We start from the raw sequence: 12,271 nt of genomic DNA on the forward strand, positions 1-12,271 counted from the left end.
GGAAACAGTAATTAACAGAAACGTACTTTTTATTAGCAACTACACAGTTAGGGGATGAAACTGGGACGGGGCTTTGGGTGAGGCAGGAAGGAAAGGACTTATCAAATTTTGGGGAATGAAAGCCTTCTGGTACTTGAGCAGTCTGCAGGGGTGGAGTGACAGTTTTCACGGCCCCTGCCGCCCCTCCTTCTTGGGACTTTGGGTGAGGGGGGTATGGGACTTTGTGGCGGGGGAGGGCGGTTAGAGATAGACTGCAGCGGGGCTCTGTCCTCCTGCCTCCGCTCCTGCAGAACATCCACAAGGCGCCGGAGCGTGTCCGTTTGCTCCCTCATTAGTCCAAGCAGCGTTTGAGTCGCCTGCTGGTCTTCCTGCCGCCACCTGTCCTCCCGTTCGCTGTGTGCTCGCTGGTATTGCGACATGTTCTCCCTCCACTGGGTCTGTTGTGCCGCCTTGGCTCGGGAGCAGCCCATAAGTTCTGAGAACATGTCGTCCCGTGTGCTTTTCTTTCTCCGCCTAATCTGCGCCAGCCTCTGGGAGGGGGATGCCGGGGTAGGTCGGGAGACAGTCGCAGCTGTGGGATGGGAAAAAGGGAGTGAATTCCTCAGAAAGATACATTTTTGTGAACAATGAACATAGTCTTTCTCTGTGAACAAGACCATGCACAGCACCTATCACATGCGCACTCAGGACAAGGTCGAATTTTCGGCCTTCGCATTCAGTGCCTGGGGTCTTGCAGTGGAGATCAGGCAAGCGGGGCAGGACAGCGGAATTCGGGTAGCAGGCTGACATGGTAAGCCGTAGACTTTTGGCTGCTTAAAACTTAATTTATTGCAGTGCCCTCCTTTCACGTTCAAAGCAATGCTCCTAGCGTTGGCCAGTTCCTGCTGCCGGCAATCCGGCAAGCATGAACTCTGCCCCATCCCACCCTCTTGTGGCTGTCCCCAGGAAAGATCCCTGTATGCTGCCCCTCTCCCGCCTCCACCGCGTGGCTGTAAACTGCCGGTTACAGTTATGTAAAGGAACAGGCAAGCAGTCCTAATACTAACAGTCCCCTAATTCAAAGCAGGTCACCATGAGCGACATCACTCTGATGAGGATTTCTGACACAGAGAAAGACCGCATACTGCGTGAAAGCCAGCAAAAAACAGGGCCGTATGCCGCCATGCTCTGCGAGGCAATGATCCCAGAGTACTTGATGATAGCCTGGCGCGGAAAAGTTTCCTACCATGGAGGATGCAATAAGGCCGCTCTCCCCAGGAACCTCATGCAAAGGCTTTCCAATTTCCTCCAGGAGAGCTTCGTGGAGATGTCCCATGAGGATTTCTACTCTATCCCCGGACATATTGACCTTATTTTCCAGTAGCTGCACTGGCAAGGACTAAAAAGTAGAGCACGCCTAGGGCAAACTAATCATGATAAACCGGACATTGTTAGATTCTTTTGCAGTAGTTGCACTGCCAAGGACTAAAACGTTAAGCGCCTAGGGCAAACTAATCATGAAAAACCCATTGTTAATATTCCTGTTCTGTTCAAAATAAATGTTTACATGTTTAAAGCACTTACCGACTGATCCTTCCCCTGATTCAGGGTTAACGCCTCGGGAGGGTTGGTAGGGGATCTCCGTGAGGGTGATGAAGAGATCCTGGCTGTCGGGGAAATCAGCGTTGTAAGCGCTGTCGACTGCCTCGTCCTCCTCATCTCCTTCCTCATCTTCCCCGTCCACTAACATCTCCGAGGAAGCGGCCGTCGACAATATCCCATCCTCCGAGTCCACGGTCAGTGGTGGGGTAGTGGTGGCGGCCGCACCTAGAATGGAATGCAGTACCTCGTAGAAACGGCATGTCTGGGGCTGGGATCTGGAGCATCCGTTTGACTCTTTGGTCTTCTGGTACCCTTGTCTCAGCTCCTTGATTTTCAAGCGGCACTGCGTTGCATCCCGGCTGTATCCTCTCTCCGTCATGGCTTTTGAGATCTTCTCGTAGAGCTTCGCATTCCGTTTCTTGGAGTGCAGCTCTGAAAGCACGGACTCATCGCCCCACACAGCGATCAGATCCAAGACTTCCCGATCAGTCCATGCTGGGGCCCTCTTTCTATTCTGAGATTGCATGGTCACCTCTGCTGGAGAGCTCTGCATCGTTGCCAGTGCTGCTGAGCTCGCCACGATGTCCAAACAGGAAATGAGATTCAAACTGGCCAGACAGGAAAAGGAATTCAAATTTTCCCGGGGCTTTTCCTGTGTGGCTGGTTAGAACATCCGAGCTCGGACTGCTGTCCAGAGCGTCAACAAAGTGGTGCACTGTGGGATAGCTCCCGGAGCTATTAGCGTCGAATTCCATCCACACCTACCCTAATTCGACATGGCCATGTCGAATTTAGCGCTACTCCCCTCGTCGGGGAGGAGTACAGAAATCGAATTAAAGAGACCTCTATGTCGAACTAAATAGCTTCGTTGTGTGGACGCGTGCAGGGTTAATTCGATTTAACGCTGCTAAATTCGACATAACCTCCTAGTGTAGACCAGGCCTAAACTTCCTAATGTCCAGTTTATATTCATTTGTTCTTGTGTCCACATTGGTACTAAGCTTAAATAATTCCTCTCCCTCCCTGATATTTATCCCTCTGATAAATTTATAAAGAGCAATCATATCTCCCCCCAGCCTTCTTTTGGTTAGGCTAAACAAGCCAAGCTCTTTGAGTCTCCTTTCATAAGACAGGTTTTCCATTCCTTGGATCATCCTAAGTAGTCCTTCTCTGTACCTGTTCCAGTTTGAATTCATCCTTCTTAAACATGGGAGACCAGAACTGCACACAATTTTCCAGATGAGGTCTCACCAGTGCCTTGTATAATGGTACTAACACCTCCTTATCTTTACTGGAAATACCTCGCCTGATGCATCCCAAGACCACATTAGCGTTTTTAACGGCCATATCACATTGGCGGCTAATAGTCATCCTGTGATCAACCAATACTCCGAGGTCCTTCTCCTCCTCTGTTACTTCCAACTGATGTGTCCCCAGTTTATAACCAAAATTCTTGTTATTAATCCCTAAATGCATGACCTTGCACTTTTCACTATTAAATTTCATCCTATTACTATAACTCCAGTTTACAAGGTCATCCAGATCTTCCTGTATGATATCCCAGTCCTTCTCTGTATTAGCAATACCTCCCAGCTTTGTGTCATCCGCAGACTTTATTAGCACATTCCCACTTTTTGTGCCAAGGTCAGTAATAAAAAGATTAAATAAGATTGGTCCCAAAACCGATCCCTGAGGAACTCCACTAGTAACCTCCTTCCAGCCTGACAGTTCACCTTTCAGTATGACCCATTGTAGTCTCCCCTTTAACCAGTTCCTTATCCACCTTTCAATTTTCATATTGATCCCCATCTTTTCCAATTTAGCTAATAATTCCCCATGTGGAACCATATCAAATGCCTTACTGAAATAGAGGTAAATTAGATCCACTGCATTTCCTTTGTCTAAAAAATCTGTTACCTTCTCAAAGAAAGAGATCAGGTTGGTTTGGCACGATCTACCTTTTGTAAAACCATGTTGTATTTTGTCCCAATTAACATTGACCTCAACTACTTTCTCCTTCAAAATTTTTTCCAAGACCTTGCATACTACAGATGTCAAACTAACAGGCCTATAGTTACTCGGATCACTTTTTTTTCCTTTCTTAAAAATAGGAACTATGTTAGCAATTCTCCAGTTGTACGGTACAACCCCTGAGTTTACTGATTCATTAAAAAATCTTGCTAATGGGCTTGCAATTTCATGTGCCAGTTCCTTTAATATTCTTGGATGAAGATTATCTGGGCCCCCTGATTTAGTCCCATTAAGCTGTTTGAGTTTGGCTTCTACCTCGGATGTGGTAATATCTACCTCCATATCCTCATTCCCATTTGTCAGCCTACCATTATCCCTAAGCTCCTCATTAGCCTCATTAAAGACTGAGGCAAAGTATTTGTTTAGATATTGGGCCATGCCTAGATTATCCTTAACCTCCACTCCATCCTCTGTGTTTAGTGGTCCCACTTCTTCTTTCTTAGTTTTCTTCTTATGTATATGTGAATAGAACCTTTTACTATTGGTTTTATTCCCTTTGCAAGGTCCAACTCTACATGGCTTTTGGCCTTTCTCACTTTATCCCTACATGTTCTGACCTCAATAAGGTAGCTTTCCTTGCTAATCCCTCCCATCTTCCACTCCTTGTAGGCTTTCTGCTTTTTCTTAATCACCTCTCTGAGATGTTTGCTCATCCAGCTTGGTCTACAACTCTTGCCTATGAATTTTTTTCCCCTTTCTTGGGATGCAGGCTTCTGATAGTTTCTGCAACTTTGACTTGAAGTAATTCCAGGCCTCCTCTGCCTTTAGATCTGCAAGTTCTTCAGTCCAATCCACTTCCCTAACTAATTTCCAAATTCTTTCAAGTTAGCCCTTTTGAAATCAAAAACCCTAGTCCCAGATCTATTTTTGTTTATCCTTACATCTAGTTTGAACTGAATTAGCACATGATCAGTCGAACCAAGGTTGTCCCCTACGACCATTTCTTCTATGAGGTCCTCACTACTCACTAAAACCAAATCTAAAATGGCATCCCCTCTTGTTGGTTCTTCAACTACTTGGTGAAGGAATCCATCAGCTATCACATCCAGGAAAATCTGAGCCCTATTATTATTACTAGCACTTGTCCTCCAGTCTATATCTGGGAAGTTAAAGTCTCCCATGATCACACAATTCTCATTAGTGTTTACTTCATTAAAAGCATTAAAGAGGTCTCTATCCATATCCAAATCGGATCCCGGCAGTCTGTAGCACATCCCAAGCACTATCTCAGGGGAGGCTCTAGTAGCTTTCTTTCCCAATGTGATTTTTGCCCAGACAGACTCTGTCTTATCAATTCCATCACTTCTTATTTCCCTACAGTCTACCTCATCATTGATATACAATGCTACTCCACCACCTTTGCCTTTATTTCTGTCTTTCCTAAACAGCACATACCCTTCAATATCTGTACTCCAGTCATGACTACTATTCCACCACGTTTCTGTTATCCCTATAATATCTGGTTTCACTTCCTGCACCAGTAGCTCTAGTTCCTCCATTTTGTTACCTAGGCTCCTCGCATTAGTGTACAAACATCTTAATTTTTGCCGTTTGGCTTCACTGACATTCTTTACCCGCTTAGCTTTACCTAGCTTGGGTACCAGTAGCAGCAGCATGGCTTCAGCATGGGCTAGCCAGCCAAGTAATTACCCAGGGTTCTGGGTGGGCTTGTACAGCCCATGGTGTGTGCTGCCGCTTCACTGCTCCAGTACCTGAACTAGCTAGATTAAAGCTAACTCGAGTATGCAGACACCCTGTGACTGCAGTGTAGATGTACCCCTAGTGTACGGGACAGAGCTAAACTGGCAAAGCTGCACTCTGTATGGTACATTAAAACCACCCACAAGGTGTGAAAGAAGCTGAACTGGTAATCTATACTAGGGACTTGTGCAAGTACAGCTGTGGTCAGTTAGGGATCATCCACCCCCTTAATAAAAATAGCTATACCTGCAGAAATCTGTGTCTAGACTAGAGGTAGCTATAGAATCAGCTGTAGAAGTGGGAAGTAGGAGACACAAAGCAAATCCAGAGAGGAATGTCTCTGGTATCAATGTGACAGGAAAGATGATGAGGTGTTTTCTGCACTGAAATATATAAGGCAAAGGGGAAAAGATATTTCTGGTAATTATTAGAAAGGATAAAATACCTTTCACTAAAGTGAGAAAGAAAAGCGATCATGGTGTTGCCAACTCTTGTGACTTTATCACAAGTCTCCTAACAATTGGTGTTTTTTCTTAAAGCCCCAGCTCCTGGAGGCATGTGATTAAGTGAAAAATCTCAGCTTTCCTCCCCCACCCTTTTTTTTTTTTTTTTAAAGTAAGTTTCTAGCCCTCAGGGTTGCAGTGAAAAGCCTGAAAACCTGAAGCCAGTGCACTTTAAGGCAAATCAAAACAATCCCAATTATGTACCTAGGTATGTAAGTACAATCCCCTGATTTTTAAACCAGTTTCATAATCTTGGGGGCCTGACCGAGGAGGTTTGAATGCTTGGGATTGGCAATGCTGCAAAGAGAGAGCAGCAGGCTGACCCCCCTACAGAAATCAGAAATCTACCTGCTAACGGCGCCCAGACCCACTGCCCAGCAGCCCGTTTTACTAGGAATCAAACTTCTGGGGGCAGTGATTCCTTCCTTTTAAGGCACAGCTTGGCACGGCAGGAAAGGGCTGCGCACTGAACTGGACCGAGCTGGCTGGGACCACTGAGTGTGCGGAGCCCTGATCAGCGCCGAAAGCAGCTGGGGGAGGGAAGGGTTAAAGCGGGCTCGCAGTCGACGCGCAGTTGCCGGAATCCATTGGGTTGGTTGGCTCGGCTCCAGTCTGGGCTGGGACGGGGAAGGGTTAAAGGGGCGAGGAGGCGTCTCCAGCCTGCCCCAGGGGGTTGGCGGTTGCAGCTGACTCCTCCTGGTCCGAAGAACTGAAAGCAGCCGGGGAAGCCAGGAGCCACATCGACTGAATCTGGGCAAGGGAAGGAGCCTGTTACGCGTCGCTCGGTCCCAGCTGCAGGTGAGAGCGCGGCGCCCCTGCGGCAGGCCCCGCTCGCTCCCGGGCCTGGGCAGAGCTGCTAGGGAGCGGCGGGAGAGCTGGGCAAGGGGCCGCGCTTTGGAAACTTCCCGGGAAAGTGACCGAGAGAGTCCAGGGCGGACGGGACGGGGAGAGGGGTCTGTAGCTGTCTAAGGGGGGGTTATCGGAGCGAGCCTTTCGGGGGGGGCGGACTGCTCCCGGGGCATGTAGCGTTTCCCAGGGTTTCTCAACGCTCCCCAGCAGCTTCCCGGAGCGCTGGATCCTTAAGGGTTGTGAAGTGGGGTGTCCGTGCCCCGTAACCGAATGTAAATGGGGCAGGATGCTCCAGGAGACCCCAGATCCCCCGGGGAGGGGTCTCTGCCTCCGAGCAGCGTTTGCCCCCTTCCTGTGGAGGGGTTGGAGAGTGGTGGGCTGGGCTGTGAAACTGGCTGTGCGTGTCGTCGTCCCCCCGTTTCTCTCCCCCCCCCCGAAAAGTGGAGGCATTGAGATCCATAGCGAGCAGCGGGGCTGGTTTTCTCTTAATCCGGGGCCAAACACGATGGGCATTTCGGGGAAGGAGCAGCTGTGGTTGTAAATCAGCTCGGTGGGATGCCCTCCCTCCCCCCCCAGCTTGGGAGACTCCCTGGCACAATCCCCACGTGTGTGTGTGTCACTCACTGGAGCTGCAGATGCGCCTGCCACTCGGAGCGAGGGGGACTTTCCCAGTGGGCGAGATTGAACCGAAGCGCATCGGGGCTTTCACAAGCTGAGTGGTGGGAAACTCCGTATGAACTTTCCAGAGAAAGCGAAGGATCCGGATCAGAAAACCCCTTGTACAGCCCGCCCGTCTGAGAAGGCGGGGGCACTGTGCCCCGTGACCCTTGGGTACTTCTCTGGCACCACCCCCCTTGCACGGAGTGCAGCCCCTCCGGCTAAACTCCAGCCATTTGCCGAGAGGGCACTAGAGGCTGCCGGTGGGAACGAGCGATCCCAGCCTGGAGGGGCTTGAGCTGTCAGAGACGGCAGGAGAGGGGGCAACAAGCCACTAGCGATTATGGCCCTTTCTTCAGTTGCTTATTTTGGAGGAAAACTTTAAAAGATCTGCCTTTAATGGAGCTTGTCTTTCGGTGCAAGCCGGTGCCATTGCAATGCTAGATCTATATATAAATAACTGCTCGCTAACGTTTAATAAATTGAGCTAATTTGACCGGCCACAGAGGATCCTTCCTTAGGAAGGTTATTTCCCCAAACACTTCTGTCTGAGGCTTGGCCAAACAGCTGCGTCTGCTGAGAGCTGCCTTTACTTTGCCATGCTGGGTTAATTAAAAGCTGTTGTTCCTGGGTGGGTTTAAACTCAAGGTAACGATGGCACTGTAATGGGAAAGGACTGTCCTGAATGGAGGTGGACTTGTAGCTGCTCCAGGAGGGTTTCTCCTGCTGGAATGCAGCAGCTGCTGCCAAGTTACTAGGACTTAGCTACGGTGGAGGCAGGTGCTCTGATCTCATTCAGCCATGCCAGCTTATCTCAGAAGCTAGAGCTGGAAAAGTCCCATTTTACTACCGGTGCAGGATTGTTCCAGACAGTTCACTGTGCCTTGTGCAATCTGGTGTAAGGATACCAGCTGAGGCTCCTCCCATCAGCCTGTTACCTCTGACTGTTGGGACACTGGTGTGATTGTTATCCAGCCGAATAAATCTTCCTTCTTGTGGTACAGAGGGGTCTAACTGCTCTCCCTTCTTGATGTTTGCCTCTCTATTAACACAGGTGATTATCATGGTGTTTCTTCCACCAGCCAATCTTGTTAATTGTTTCTTACCAAGCTATCTCACTTGTTCCCCATGTCATTCCCTCCAGCTTTGGCCTGATGTTTTCTAAACGCCAACTTGTGCCAATATCTTGTAATGGGGTGCCCAGAACTGAATACCATATGCCAGGTGTGGTCTTGCTAGAGCTGCTAAAGTGGCAGTGTTGCCTTGCTGTGCAGTGATGCTATTGTATTCTGCTGCCTTGCAGAGTACCCTACACAACACACCAGAACCTCAGAGTTATAAACCCCTTGGGAATGGAGGTGGTTCGTAACTCTGAAAAGTTTGTAACTCTGAACAAAACATTATGGTGGTTGTTTTAAAAGTTTACAACTGAACATTGACTTAATACTATGCAGAAGAAAAATACTGCTTCCTTTTTTTAGTAGTTCACATTTAACACAGTTCTGTACTGTATTTGCATTTTTTGTCTCTGCTGCTGCCTGATTGAGTATGTCCAGTTCCAAATGATGTGTGTGGTTGACTGGTCAGTTCGTAGCTCTGGTGCTCATAACTCTGAGGTTCTACTGTATATACAACTGGCTTTGGTCTAAAGTGCAGTGGAAACCTTGACTTAGTGGTCCATCTAAGCTTTTTCAACTTCTGAAAAGTGATGCTGAATGCTTCAGAGGAAGGTAACTGTAGGATACCAAGTAATCTGGGACTCTTTTATGTTAGAGAGATCTCCTGTGCGTCCTGTCACAGAAGTTAAAATCTGCTGGGATGCTCTACATCTGTCCATGACCAGTGGCAGGAAATTCTTTGAGGAAGCCTGCTTTTTGAACTTTCTCCTTATGATGACCCACCACTCACCCTAGTCTTACACTATGCCTTTAGACTGCAAGGATCACCTGTTCATTCAGGCTTTTAGTTATCACTAGGGCAGAGGATGTGTGTACTACTTTTTTGGCATAACCTATCTGGTTAGCTATCCAGATACCTAGCAATGGAAACCATGCAGGAACTTAAATAGTTGGTAGGTTTTTCTGACCCTATTTGGTGATCAGCATATGGCCTTAGAAACTGTATGTTATTCTGCCTAGTATTGCTGCACATACTGCCTTTGTTCAAGTGAATGTCTGATCCTTCTTTTTGTCTGGAAGTGTGCTGAGCTTTTTTAATCACCTTACTGTCCTGCAACTGTGAGCTCCACAGGCCACATGTTTTCTTGGCTCAATATAGTTATTCCAACCCTTTAAAATATATTTGCCTTGCCTTGGAGTCTTTCGGGGCATGAGTGTGCCACAATTATACACTAATGGTACTTGGGTGGCTTAGTTGCCTTGGCAATGGGGCTCTAATTCTGTTAGATGTCATAACAGGATCTGCACAGACTTGTACCGAATATGACAAATTCCAGAAATGGTCCAGCCTGTTGCAACTAAAAAGGATGTTGCTAAAGGTAATGGCTGAGAGCATCCATTGTAGTTCAACATACAGATGTTGGCTGTGAATGATCCACTTTGCCCTCGGAGTTGTAATGAGTCTGTTACAGTCTGAGTAAGGACTCATGCAAGGTTACACCTAAATCCTACAGCTAGGCCACTGGATTCTGCAGGACTTTAAAATGAAGTTGCCACAGAGTTCCCAAACAAATGGTATCTTGAAAATACAGCAGCCCCTGTGTATTCTGATTAAATTCACTTTTGTACTTTGTTCCCATGGCTTTCAGAGACAAGGTGGGTGGGGTAACATCTTTTATTGGACCAACTTCTGTTGGTGAACTAGAGGAGTTTTTGAGATGCACAAAGTTCTTCAACAGGCCTTTGTAATATTAGAGACTGAATCTTTTTAGTTACATCTTGTACTCGGGGACCGAGCTTGGGATTTTGGCAGCTGGGGTTCTGTCCCTGCTCACCTTGCTGGGGCACTAACACAGTAGTGACTTGGGTCCAAGAGTGCACATTACAGAATCACCAGTGTCACCTCTTGCAACACCGTGCGTTCTCTTGGACATTTCCCATCAAAGTACTGAACAGGTCTGACCCTGTATAGCTTCTGAGAACACAGCCTGATTGGCTGCACATGTGGATTCTGCACAAGTGAAAGTCTGGGACTGTAGAAAGGCTTCACAATCCTGGGATATGTGACAATTCCTCTCTACATAGGACTCTCACTTTGGGATACTACCATCTCCCCAGGCTGCCTCTCTCTGTGGGGAAAAATGCTGCTTCTCTTCAATCTCTGATGCTGGAGTCTGGTGATGCAGTGAGGTTGAGTTGGTATGCAGTACTCATGTTCACATGCCTCCTCAGATCTCTGAAGGTCAGAAACTTGTGGCTAGATTCCTACAGATTGGTGAGATTGAACTATTTTCTAATGCTACAACTTCCATGGCAGAACTAGTATTGCAAAGAACTGTGGAGAGGAGGCTAGTGTTTCAGTGACAACTTTGCAATCCCAGTAATGGGCTGGTGTTGCACATATTGGTGTATCTGATGACAAACTAGCTGCAAAGGTGACAAATTCTTGCTGCTTTATAGGATGCCGATCAAGCACTGTATGTGCGGACACTGACGGGACATGGACCTGTGGAAAAGGAAGCAAATAGGCTTGGTTATGCTCTGAGACACTTCCAGGTGGCACTCTTGTGGGTGTCCCAAGCACAGGATACTAGTTTTGGTTGGAACAACTGACTGGAGTATCATTTCCATTCCTGCTCAGAGACAAACTGATATAGGGGTCTGGTACTAAGTGTCTTACTTGGAGCAAGAGTTCCAGCCCTTCTGTAAAAACATGGGGCATCTGTGTTCCTGAGGTACTTTGATGCTTGTTCACATTGGGATGTCCCATCACTGTGAGCCCCCCAAAAAAGGGGGCACTGGTTAGTCACCCTGAAAGCCATGATACAGATTCAGGGACAGTCCCCATTTAGTGGAAGGGGATCGCTTTTTCTCTTGCTTCCTCTTCTGTTATCAATAGCGCACATGTAATTTCCTCTACGGGGGAGAAGTCTTTTGGATTAGAAGAACAGTTCCACTTAACCCAGCTGGTTTGGTCCAGAACCCAACTTGACTTTGGTTGATCTTCTCTATTGTACTGATCAGCAGCAGGTCCTGGGAAGAACACCCAGGGCTGTGTATGACAAGGTCTCTAAACGCTTCCTGCTTGTGTGTGTGAGTGCACAGTGCTGTGAGTCTGAGTTATTAGTGTGAAACTGGGGTTGGCAGTAGGGGATCTGCTCCTATCAGTATGGGGTGGAGGCAGCAGGGCAGATGCCTGAGGCATTCACTCAGTTTCATACCAGTGCATGTGACAGAATGAGATGAAAGCTTTGGGCTTGGAGAAAGCTTTCATCTCATTTCCTCCATAGGGCTAGCCCTACCCAATTGCCTGGAGTCTCCTCCCTTGTGAAGATTTCACAGCTTTAACGATGCAGCTCATCTGGACTGTCCTCATTCCAGTTAGCATGCTACTTTGGTCTCTCAGCACTGGCAGGTGCAACGTAACCTGGAACTGGAGGCTGGCAAAGGAGATGTCCTACCAGGGCCTCTTCAAAGCTCAGTATCTAGCTGCTTGCATCTGCTCCTCTTCTCTGGGTGCCTTCTCCTTTCATTCTAAGACTTCATACAGTGTGACTGAACTTCATGTGGAATTCTTAGGTTGACACTGGCTTCTCCTCCTTGCTGTGAAGATGCTTGAATTGGGGACAGAGCTTGAGGCATGTGTCAGAGGAGCGCTAAAGTTATATCACTGCTACAGCCTACGTCGGTAAAACTTGCGTTGCTCGGTGGGTGGAATATTCACCCCCGCTGAGCGACATAAGTTACACTGACATAAGTGCTCACGTGTGCACAGCACTATGTTGGCTGGAGAGCTTCTTCCACCAACATAGCTTCTGCCACTTGTGGAGG

The 12,271-nt window shown here is 47.7% G+C and overlaps 1 protein-coding gene across 1 annotated transcript in view; it reads left to right on the top strand.

The window, feature by feature from the left end:
• The first annotated feature begins 6,516 nt into the window (after nt 1-6,516).
• CD82 (CD82 molecule) overlaps nt 6,517-12,271 on the top strand; it is a 68,004-nt gene continuing 62,249 nt past the window's right edge. The window contains exon 1 of the mRNA XM_024214561.2: nt 6,517-6,614. The gene's annotated coding sequence lies outside the window, so the exon portion shown is untranslated. The remainder of the gene's footprint in view (nt 6,615-12,271) is intronic.

Source organism: Terrapene carolina, unplaced genomic scaffold (genome assembly GCF_002925995.2).
Source record: "Terrapene carolina triunguis isolate 2854851 unplaced genomic scaffold, T_m_triunguis-2.0 Scaffold96, whole genome shotgun sequence".
NCBI lineage: Eukaryota > Metazoa > Chordata > Testudines > Emydidae > Terrapene > Terrapene triunguis.